Source organism: Branchiostoma lanceolatum, chromosome 3, assembly GCF_035083965.1.
Source record: "Branchiostoma lanceolatum isolate klBraLanc5 chromosome 3, klBraLanc5.hap2, whole genome shotgun sequence".
Taxonomy (NCBI): domain Eukaryota; kingdom Metazoa; phylum Chordata; class Leptocardii; order Amphioxiformes; family Branchiostomatidae; genus Branchiostoma; species Branchiostoma lanceolatum.
In genome coordinates, this window is record NC_089724.1 from 1,673,247 (window position 1) to 1,682,500 (window position 9,254).

The 9,254-nt window shown below is 44.7% G+C and overlaps 1 long non-coding RNA gene across 1 annotated transcript in view; it reads right to left on the bottom strand.

Moving 5' to 3' along the window:
* Nucleotides 1–6,363: 6,363 nt before the first annotated feature.
* Nucleotides 6,364–9,254, bottom strand: part of LOC136429654 (uncharacterized) — a 3,559-nt gene continuing 668 nt past the window's right edge. Inside the window, exon 2 of the long non-coding RNA XR_010754780.1 lies at nucleotides 6,364–7,300. This is a non-coding gene — a long non-coding RNA (uncharacterized lncRNA). The remainder of the gene's footprint in view (nucleotides 7,301–9,254) is intronic.

Genomic DNA, 9,254 nt, shown 5'->3' on the forward strand with positions numbered 1-9,254 from the left:
ACTAGAACAGCCTTTAGTTGATTCTTTTATTTACTCAGATTTCATTTCCATCCTGCAGCCCAAAACCTATTAGCTACCCATTAGAACGAGTTTTATGGCAGTTCATACCAGTCAAAAGCGAAATACACTGTATTTGGGCGAAATACAGTGTATTTGGCTTTCAAATACACTGTACTTCGCAAGTACACTGTATTTTGCCAAATACAACGTATTTCACCCAAATACACTGTATTTCTCTAATACACTGTATTTCGCTATTACACTGTATTTCGCCAAATACAACGTATTTCACCCAAATACACTGTATTTCGCTAATACACCGTATTTCACCCCAAATACAATGTGTTTGCAAAATACAGTGTATTTGCGAAATACAGCGTGTTTCGCCAAAATAATTAGACCCAGTACATTAGGTTTGCAGAGCTAAATGTCATATACATGGCAATACTTCGCCACTACTACTTTGTCAGATGGACAAATAATACATAGGTCGTCTGCGTACGACTCATTTCTCCTCAACGCTCAGGTCAGAAATTTAAATGAAAATGAGACAATTGGCTCTTTGTGGTTACTAGCAGTTAAGTTATCAGAGAAGGCATTGCTCCCACGTACTGTAAAGGTCAAGAAGATGCTTTTTCAGTACACGAGTAGCCATACAGACTGTGAAATATACGTTGACCGTATCTACGTGGTAGGTTCACATGATGCAGAAAAGTACCTTTTATTTACTTTTAACAATTAGAGTTTGCCAGTCCGTATGTCCCAAGAAACTCGATCAATTACAACTTGGCGACTTACGTCTGGTGAACACGCTTTCTGACGACAGTATGTAACTTCCGTTACCATTTTTCCACGACCCCGCCTCTGTTCCAAGTGCTTTACTTCTCCTAAGCAGTATTAGTTCGCATTCACTTCGCAACATTGAGTATGTTATAGATGTTGTAAGAGGTAAATGATTAGAATCAACGGAGGATGGAATTATTTGCAAGAACTATCAGATTCCGTCTCTGTTAAATTGCTGAACAAGTCGAAATGCAAAAACAATTCAACAATGAAACAGTTATAATCGTCAACACGGCACTAAATTTGACAGAAGCATTGCCAGACATACTGACTTCTCAACTATAGGTTTTGAAGGCGATGTCACGACATGATAGATCCAAAATTGAAATATCTAATTAAGTCCCAAATACATACATGAAATATATTGTACTGGGTCTATACGGTGAAATACATTGTACTGTGTCTAATACATCACTTTAGGACGAGATACTCTGTATCTGGCGAAACACGCTATATTTCGCAAATACACTGTATTTCGCAAATAAATTGTATTTGGGGTGAAATACGGTGTATTAGCGAAATAGAGTGTATTTGGATGAAATACGTTGTATTTGGCGAAATACAGTGTATTAGCGAAATACAGTGTATTAGCGAAATACAGTGTATTTGGGTGAAATACGTTGTATTTGGCAAAATACAGTGTATTTGCGAAGTACAGTGTATTTGAAAGCCAAATACACTGTATTTCGCCCAAATACAGTGTATTTCGCTTTTGACTGGTATGAACCGCCATAGAGTTTTTCTTGTCGTTATACATCAAACGTACAGTTGATAACATCAAGTGCTACTTTGATGCTACAGGACATGCGTGCTGTGCATTACTTTAACGCGCAAAACCACCTAGCAACAACAGCTCCTAGCAACAACAACTGTTGTCGCCAGGATATGACGTTGCTCCGCACAGTCCAAGTCTCTGAGAGGCTTGCTGTAATAATTACTTTCGGTCCTACGTATGTATGCGGGGTGCCTCCTCGTCTTGTTCTGTTAAATACGGCTGGAACGTTTCTCGAACAGGTTGTCGTATTGCCAGTGTGTCCATCCCTGAACATGGAAGGACAAGCAAGTGGTGCTTTTGACAGCATGTACAAGGCGTATCGCAGCCTGGATGTATTTGACAGTCGGCTGTCCCGTGGACTCCAGACGGCATATCTCCTCATCAGCCTGGCGGTGTCCGTGAGCTGCGGCCTACTGCTCATCTACCTGGTCTGGAAAAAGGAGTATCTCCGCAAACCTCGCCACTTCCTCCGATGTAATCTGGCGATAGACGACATCATCTTCACCGCCTGCATCATCACCACCGAGATCTGCTTCCTCTTCAGTCAGGACGACAGGAATGACCAGCGGTTCTGTTGGGTTCAAATACTGGTGGTTCACCCGTCCACAATATCCATGTTTGGTACCTACCTCCTCATGGGCATGGAACTGTACTGTTTCATTTGCAAGCCACTCCACTACAATGCAGAAGTTACCACAAAGCGTGTCAACATCGGTATAGTTGCAGTCAGGGCAACCGCCGTAATCTTCGGGTTCGGGCCTGCGGTTGCGAAACGACTCCAGAGCTCTGGTGACGGCCTGCTGTGCGCCCCGGACCCCATAAACGGCACCAGTGCATCCGCCATCTTCAGAAGCATCTCCCAGGCCGGGATAGTGCTCGCCGTCCTTGCCATCTTCCTGCTCTACTACTTTGTCGTGAAGGAGGCCAGGAGACAACAGGAGAGGGATGACAATCAAAACCTGTGGCTGTGCCAGACCAAGGCCTTCAAAACAATGGCACCACATGTCATCGTTGTCATTGTGTCGGCGGCAACCCTCGCATTCGTGTCTGCCTCATTTCGGTCTCTCTTCAACGGAGACAAGAAAGCGACAGACTCGCTGCTCATAACAGCTCAAGTGGCAAAGCTGCTGAACATTACCTTATCATCAATGGTCAACCCCATCGTCTACAGCTTCAGTCGCCCAGAGTTCCGAAGAGCGCTGAGGGAGCTGTGCGGCATGCCTCCCGACGCGCCTGTGGCACAGGCACAGCCTCCCGTACAAAACCAAGGGCAGGATACGCGTATGGTTGTCTTCGACATTCCTGATCATGAGCAAGGGACATCAGGCCAAGAATCTACATCGTCACCACCTACTGCAAAGAAAGCCTGGCAGTCCAGAGACCAGCAACCGCCTCCCAGTCCAGCCCAAACACAGGCAGGGCCGCATGGCCAGCAGACACCACCTCCCAGTCCAACCCAAACACAGGGAGAGGCCTATGGCCAGCAGGCACCACCGCCCAGTCCAGCCCAAACACAGGCAGAGGCACATGACCAACAGACACCACCTCCAAATCCAGCCCAAACACAGGCAGAGGCCCATGGCCAGCAGGCACCACCTCCCAGTCCAGCCCAAACACAGGCAGAGGCCCATGGCCAGCAGGCACCACCGCCCAGTCCAGCCCAAACACAGGCAGAGGCACATGGCCAGCAGGCACCACCTTCCAGTCCAGCCCAAACGCAGACAGAGACCTATAGCCAGCAGCCACCACCTCCCAGTCCAGCCCAAACGCAGACAGAGACCTATAGCCAGCAGCCACCACCTCCCAGTCCAGCCCAAACACAGACAGAGGCCCATGGCCAGCAGCCACCACCTCCCAGTCCAGCCCAAACACAGACAGAAGCCACATGGCCAGCAGCCACCACCTCCCAGCCCAGCCCAAACACAGGCAGAGGCCCACGGCCAGCAGGCACCACCTTCCAGTCCAGCCCAAACGCAGACAGAGACCTATAGCCAGCAGCCACCACCTCCCAGTCCAGCCCAAACACAGGCAGAGGCCCACGGCCAGCAGGCACCACCTCCCAGTCCAGCCCAAAAACAGACAGAGACCCACGGCCAGCAGGCACCACCTCCCAGTCCAGCCCAAACACAGGCAGAGGCCCACGGCCAGCAGGCACCACCGCCCAGTCCAGCCCAAACACAGACAGAGGCACATGGCCAGCAGGCACCACCTCCCAGTCCAGCCCAAACACAGACAGAGACCCACGGCCAGCAGGCACCACCGCCCAGTCCAGCCCAAACACAGGCAGAGACCTATAGCCAGCAGGCACCACCTTCCAGTCCAGCCCAAACACAGAGAAAACAAAACATGTCAACTCCGAAGCAAAGAAGCGAAAGAAGTAGCTGACTTTGGTTGTTGAACTTGAGGAGAGACACAACGAAGAACACAACTGCGTTTTAAAAAGAGAAGATTTCAACAGAACTCCCTTCGAACTGACCAACAACACCGAGTACTGTCGCTGCAGGTGGACAATAGTACTATTCAACAGGGAAGAGCAGTTTTGTTCAAACATTTGATATCAGGCCAGCAAAACTATTAGTTGATCCAAGTTTAGAACAGCCAACAAGAAGAGAAGAGACAAGGTAGGAAATTCTTCCTGTATTAGTACCTAATAATTTATTTGACTATTATTTATCTATCAAATACGTTGCTCTTGCCAATATCGTCAAGTTATTGATATATTGATTGATACATGTTTTAAGGAGAGGCAGATTTACAAGCAGAACAAAACATTATCGATTAAGGATATTTGGAGTTTCTTATTACCCAACCAGGTAATCTTACCTGCTGACGTTTCGGTGAGAAGCAGTACTCCAGTCAGAAGCTCTGAAGAAGGTGTCTGACAGACACCGAAACGTCAGCAGGTGAGATTACCTGGTTGTGTAATAAGAAACTCCAAATATCCTATGTTCTACCAACCTGATGAAAGTATTTTCGGAAATTATCGATTAAGATCCACACAAACGACGAATCAATTTCACAAAAAAGGATACATGCCAGGCATTAAGAGAAATGTTTACAGCCGCGACATAGAAATATTCAAACCGAAATCTTACATCATAGATTTTTGGTTCTCGGTGGGCGATGCATAATCTAAATGCCTTATGAGGCTGTTGCTGGCATACTGCCTTCATCTATTTAACAGTTTCAGCACAACAAAATTATCTGTCGGAATACCCCCAGTCCCAAAACTGTTTATTTATCTATTTGTTGTTCGTTTGTTTGTTCGTATTTCGTATAATTTGGTTATCGCAGAAATGATTAGATTTTGGTAGCTCCTTGATACTGCATTAGAGACTCGCTTTTGGAAAACTCATCAGACCTAAGCCTTTTGAAGCTCACTTAAAGCAAGGAACTAAATATAAGCTCTTTGATACGTCAACGGAAAAGTGCCAGTGCACGCCTTTCTGTTGAAATGAAGATGACAGCAGACCGTTTGATTGTACACGTACTGAGAGATGTCTCCAGGGCAGCCATATAAACACATAGAAGTCATTAATTCTATTTTTTTTTGTCCTCTCAATCCAGAATTAAGATTAAGAGCGATGATGTTAAGCCCATATCCATGTACACTTTAGGGCCCTGCCACACTTGTGCGTATATTCAAGTGCGCGTGAGTTCCGTATTGACATTTTTGGTTTAAGTAACGCTTGCGGGGGAAAAGATGTTTTCTACTTTGACCCACCGTTGTGCGGCCTAGTTATTGAGCCTGAGAAATTACTTCTTCGGCTGCAAACTTAAACCTAAAACAAAAACATGTTACTACGCAACTCATGCGGACTTGTCTATACGCACAAGTGTGACAGGGGCTTTAGGGAAGGGTGGTACACTTGTGCGTATATCAAGTCCGTACGAGTTCCGTATTTTTGGACTTTTTGGGTTTAGGTAAAGTTTGCGGTCGAAGAAGTCATTTTTTCCGACAACCAGTTGATACGGCAGTCATATAGACTTGATATGCACACAACTTTGACCCCCACTCTCTTACCCGTGTTTGAGGAGAGCCACACCCCACGCACGTTAAAGAACCCGCCACACCTTTCGAAAAAGAGTAGGGGCATGCCCCGGTGTGCGATGGTCCAAACCTTACAGTCTGGTCTGGGTTGACATATTGAAAAGGTGATAGTCACCTGTTATGTCAATCCTTCCACAAATGTGGTAAATCTGAATAAATAAATAAACAAACAAAAATCCAAAGCCACAGCGTATCCAGGACCAAAGATCCAAAAACAGAATTTCTTGCTTCAGTACCAAGGTCAACGACTAGGTGGCCCGAAATTGACCTTGACCGTCGGGTCCAGAACGCCTTCCCACCTACCAAATGCCACCGCTGTGCGATGGTCCAAATCCTTCTGTCTGGAGTTGATGATTCACTACAAATCACCCGGATGGAGGCCTGGCGAACCTCCGTCTCGTATCAGCCATCGGAAGGGTATGTCACCCCGCAAGGGGTGGTATAACCCCGACGGTGCACGTCGCACGTAAACACGTCGAACGTAAGCACGTCGACTAGCTACCTGCCTACCTCTTAGCCTGTGTGGCTTTTTGACATGAAGGCTTTGATTGCTTCCCTTGCAATTGAGCGCACAATCACGCAGCTGGGCATGTGTCCTGGTGCTAACACACCGGTATAATGGTTGAGCTCCCCCCAACCTACGATATGTCACAGCCAAACGAAAAATATAACATGATGAAATAAGAGGAATTGATGAGATCTTTGCCATTATGGCCTTGCATTTTATATATTCACATTTGATGACGATGATGTTGACGTCAGTAACGTGGACGTGATGTAAATGAATGAATGTAAACATTAACACATTATCATTCGAATATTTTGTACAAGGATATAGCTAATTGTTTCGATATACAATTTTTGTTTCAACATGTATATTTTACAACCAGTGAATCGTGGATATGGCTAGAGTCTTCAAATAATTTTAGCCTGCCTTTTCAGTGCATAATGATTGATACTATTTGCTAATTGTGATTCTGACACACAAAATACATGCACAGGGATCATAAGTAGCCACGGTAATATTGCAGTAGATTGTCGATTGCTCATCACTTAGGTCACATGACCTTACTGACAAACGCCTAGGGTTAACAGTGTGATGAAGTCTGTAGCGCCCCCCGTCTCTGTTTAGTAACCTACTAGTACTGTCATGGCAAAACTGAATTGGTCTACTCTATGTAAAATTATGTTAAATTGCTAGTAGTGTAACCTGATAGGAAAGTGAATTGCACGTAGTATTCCAGTCTTTTTTGGCAACCGTCCATATTAAGCCTATCATAGCCGGCTATCTTAGCCTGAGTTGAGCGCAAATTAACCAACAAAATAAGGGTTTTAGCATCGTATATGCAATATTCCTAGGTGGGTTCAATTTACCCTGCTAAAGCCCTTATTTAGCAGGTTAATTTGCGTTCATATTGGGCTAAGACAGCCGGCTAAATTAGCCGGGTAAATTTGTAATTTTATTCAACCGGCTATGATAGGCTTAATATGAACTGAGTCTTCAAATCTGCCCTGACGTTGAAAGCACCAAATATTCGCTATGACGTCGGTAGAAGGGAAGTCCTCTCGGTGGGGCCGTTGACATTGACGTTGGCAGATTCTGTAGGACTGCTGTCTTCCGTTCCGACAATCTAAAAGCAGAGACGGATATTGGTGTATCAGCATTGAGGAAAAACACTTCTGGTAAGACCCCCATTCAATTCATCAACAGCACGTTGGCAGAACGTAGGCGTTTAAAGTCGTGTTCTCGTATTTAAGGTTAATATCTCGCGTACAGGTTCATTTAGTTGTGTCCAAAGAAATATCTGATGCAACGGTTGTTACTCCGATGCAGCGTTAACCAAAGAGAACAAAAGAGATTGGGCAGTTATAATAGGTTTCAATAGCAGGCTAATTACGCTCCCACCGTTGAGTCGTTCCATGCCAGGCTGGAGGCCTGCCCGCCTTAGCCCGGGACCTCAACTCCCCCCCCCCCCTACTTTGCTCCTGAAGGGGCTATTCGGGGGTTAACGAATGTAGATGAATTACCATAAGCGCATTACGTTCTGACGACGTGCTCCATTCAACACGACAGCGATCGCACTGTGCACTTGCTGCGACCTGAATCAGATTTGAATCGAGTGTAACCCTTGACCTCATAATAGGAACATCATGCAAAATGTAGAAGTATGACTGACAATACAACAAAACACACAGCGCGTAAAAAAATCGTTTTGTATCTAGGCAACTTGTTGAGCGATCTGGCAAATTTAGGTCACAACGCGGTCGCCACACCAGGGGAAAGAGGGATATAACAGAGATTATCAGACTCTAAAACGATAATTCTATTTTACCTACTAGTAGTAGTTCAAAAGTATTTTGCCTATAAAAGTGTGAACTATGTTAAATAGAATCATCGTGACACATTGCGACACCTGTATTTCACGTCGGCGTAAGAATATAATAATTAGGTTGAATGTTGTTGCCAGTTCATATCCGTTGGTTCATAAAATGTTTCGAGGAATGTTTCTCAAAAGACTTAGCTGGTAAACGATGGTTTCCAGAAATATTCAGTGTTAACTCTGTACCGTTGATGGAAACATGTGTAGCTCAAATGTGCTTAATGCTTGTGCTATTAGTCACTGAGAATGTGCTTAATATATTGTAGTCACTGAAAATGTGCGTAGTACATGTTATCTCTGAGAAAAGGTGCGTATGTCATTAATTCACTGGAAAAATGTACTTAGTACATGTAGTCACTGTGAAAATGTGTTAATAACATGTAGCCACTGAAAATGTGTTTTTAGTACATGTATTCTCTGAGAATGTGTGCTTAGTACATGATTATGTAGTCACTGTGAAAATGTGCCTAATAGATGTAGTCACTGAGAGAAAATGTGCCTAATAGATGAAGTCACTGTGAAAATGTGCCTAATACATGTACATGTAGTCACTGAGAATATGTGCTAAGACATGTAATCGCTGAGAATATTTGCTTAGGACATGTAGTCACTGTAAAAATGTGCTTAGGACATGTAGTCACTGAGAATATGTGCTTAGGACATGAAGTCACTGAGTATATGTGCTTAGGACATGTAGTCACTGTGAAAATGCGTCTAATACATGTAGCCACTGTGAAAATGTGCCTAATACATGTAGTTACTGTGAAATGTGTTAAGGACATGTAGTCATTGAGAAAACGCGCTTAATACACGTGGTCACTGAGAGAATGGGATGAGTACATGTAGTCACTGAGAGCACCATGACAGAGAATCGTCTTTCCCACGAAACTTCGGCAGACTATAATGGCATGACGCGCATGCATGATTTCTTGATCAAGTTATTTCGCGTTTCTGTACAGTAACGGCCACAAAGCAGCCAATGGCTGGATTGCGTGGGGTTATACTTCACATTGGTAAGACTGGTATAAAATATTAATTCACATGTAAGCTGTCGTGATATGACTGGCTTATAATATGACTAAAAACTTAACTGAAGGCACTTAACACGAATTTCTTCGTTCCGCTTAGGCGGAAATGAGTACCTAGCTTCGGCTAAGGACGTCCCTTGGATAGGACGTTAAAGGCAGGTCCCGTGTTTGAGAAG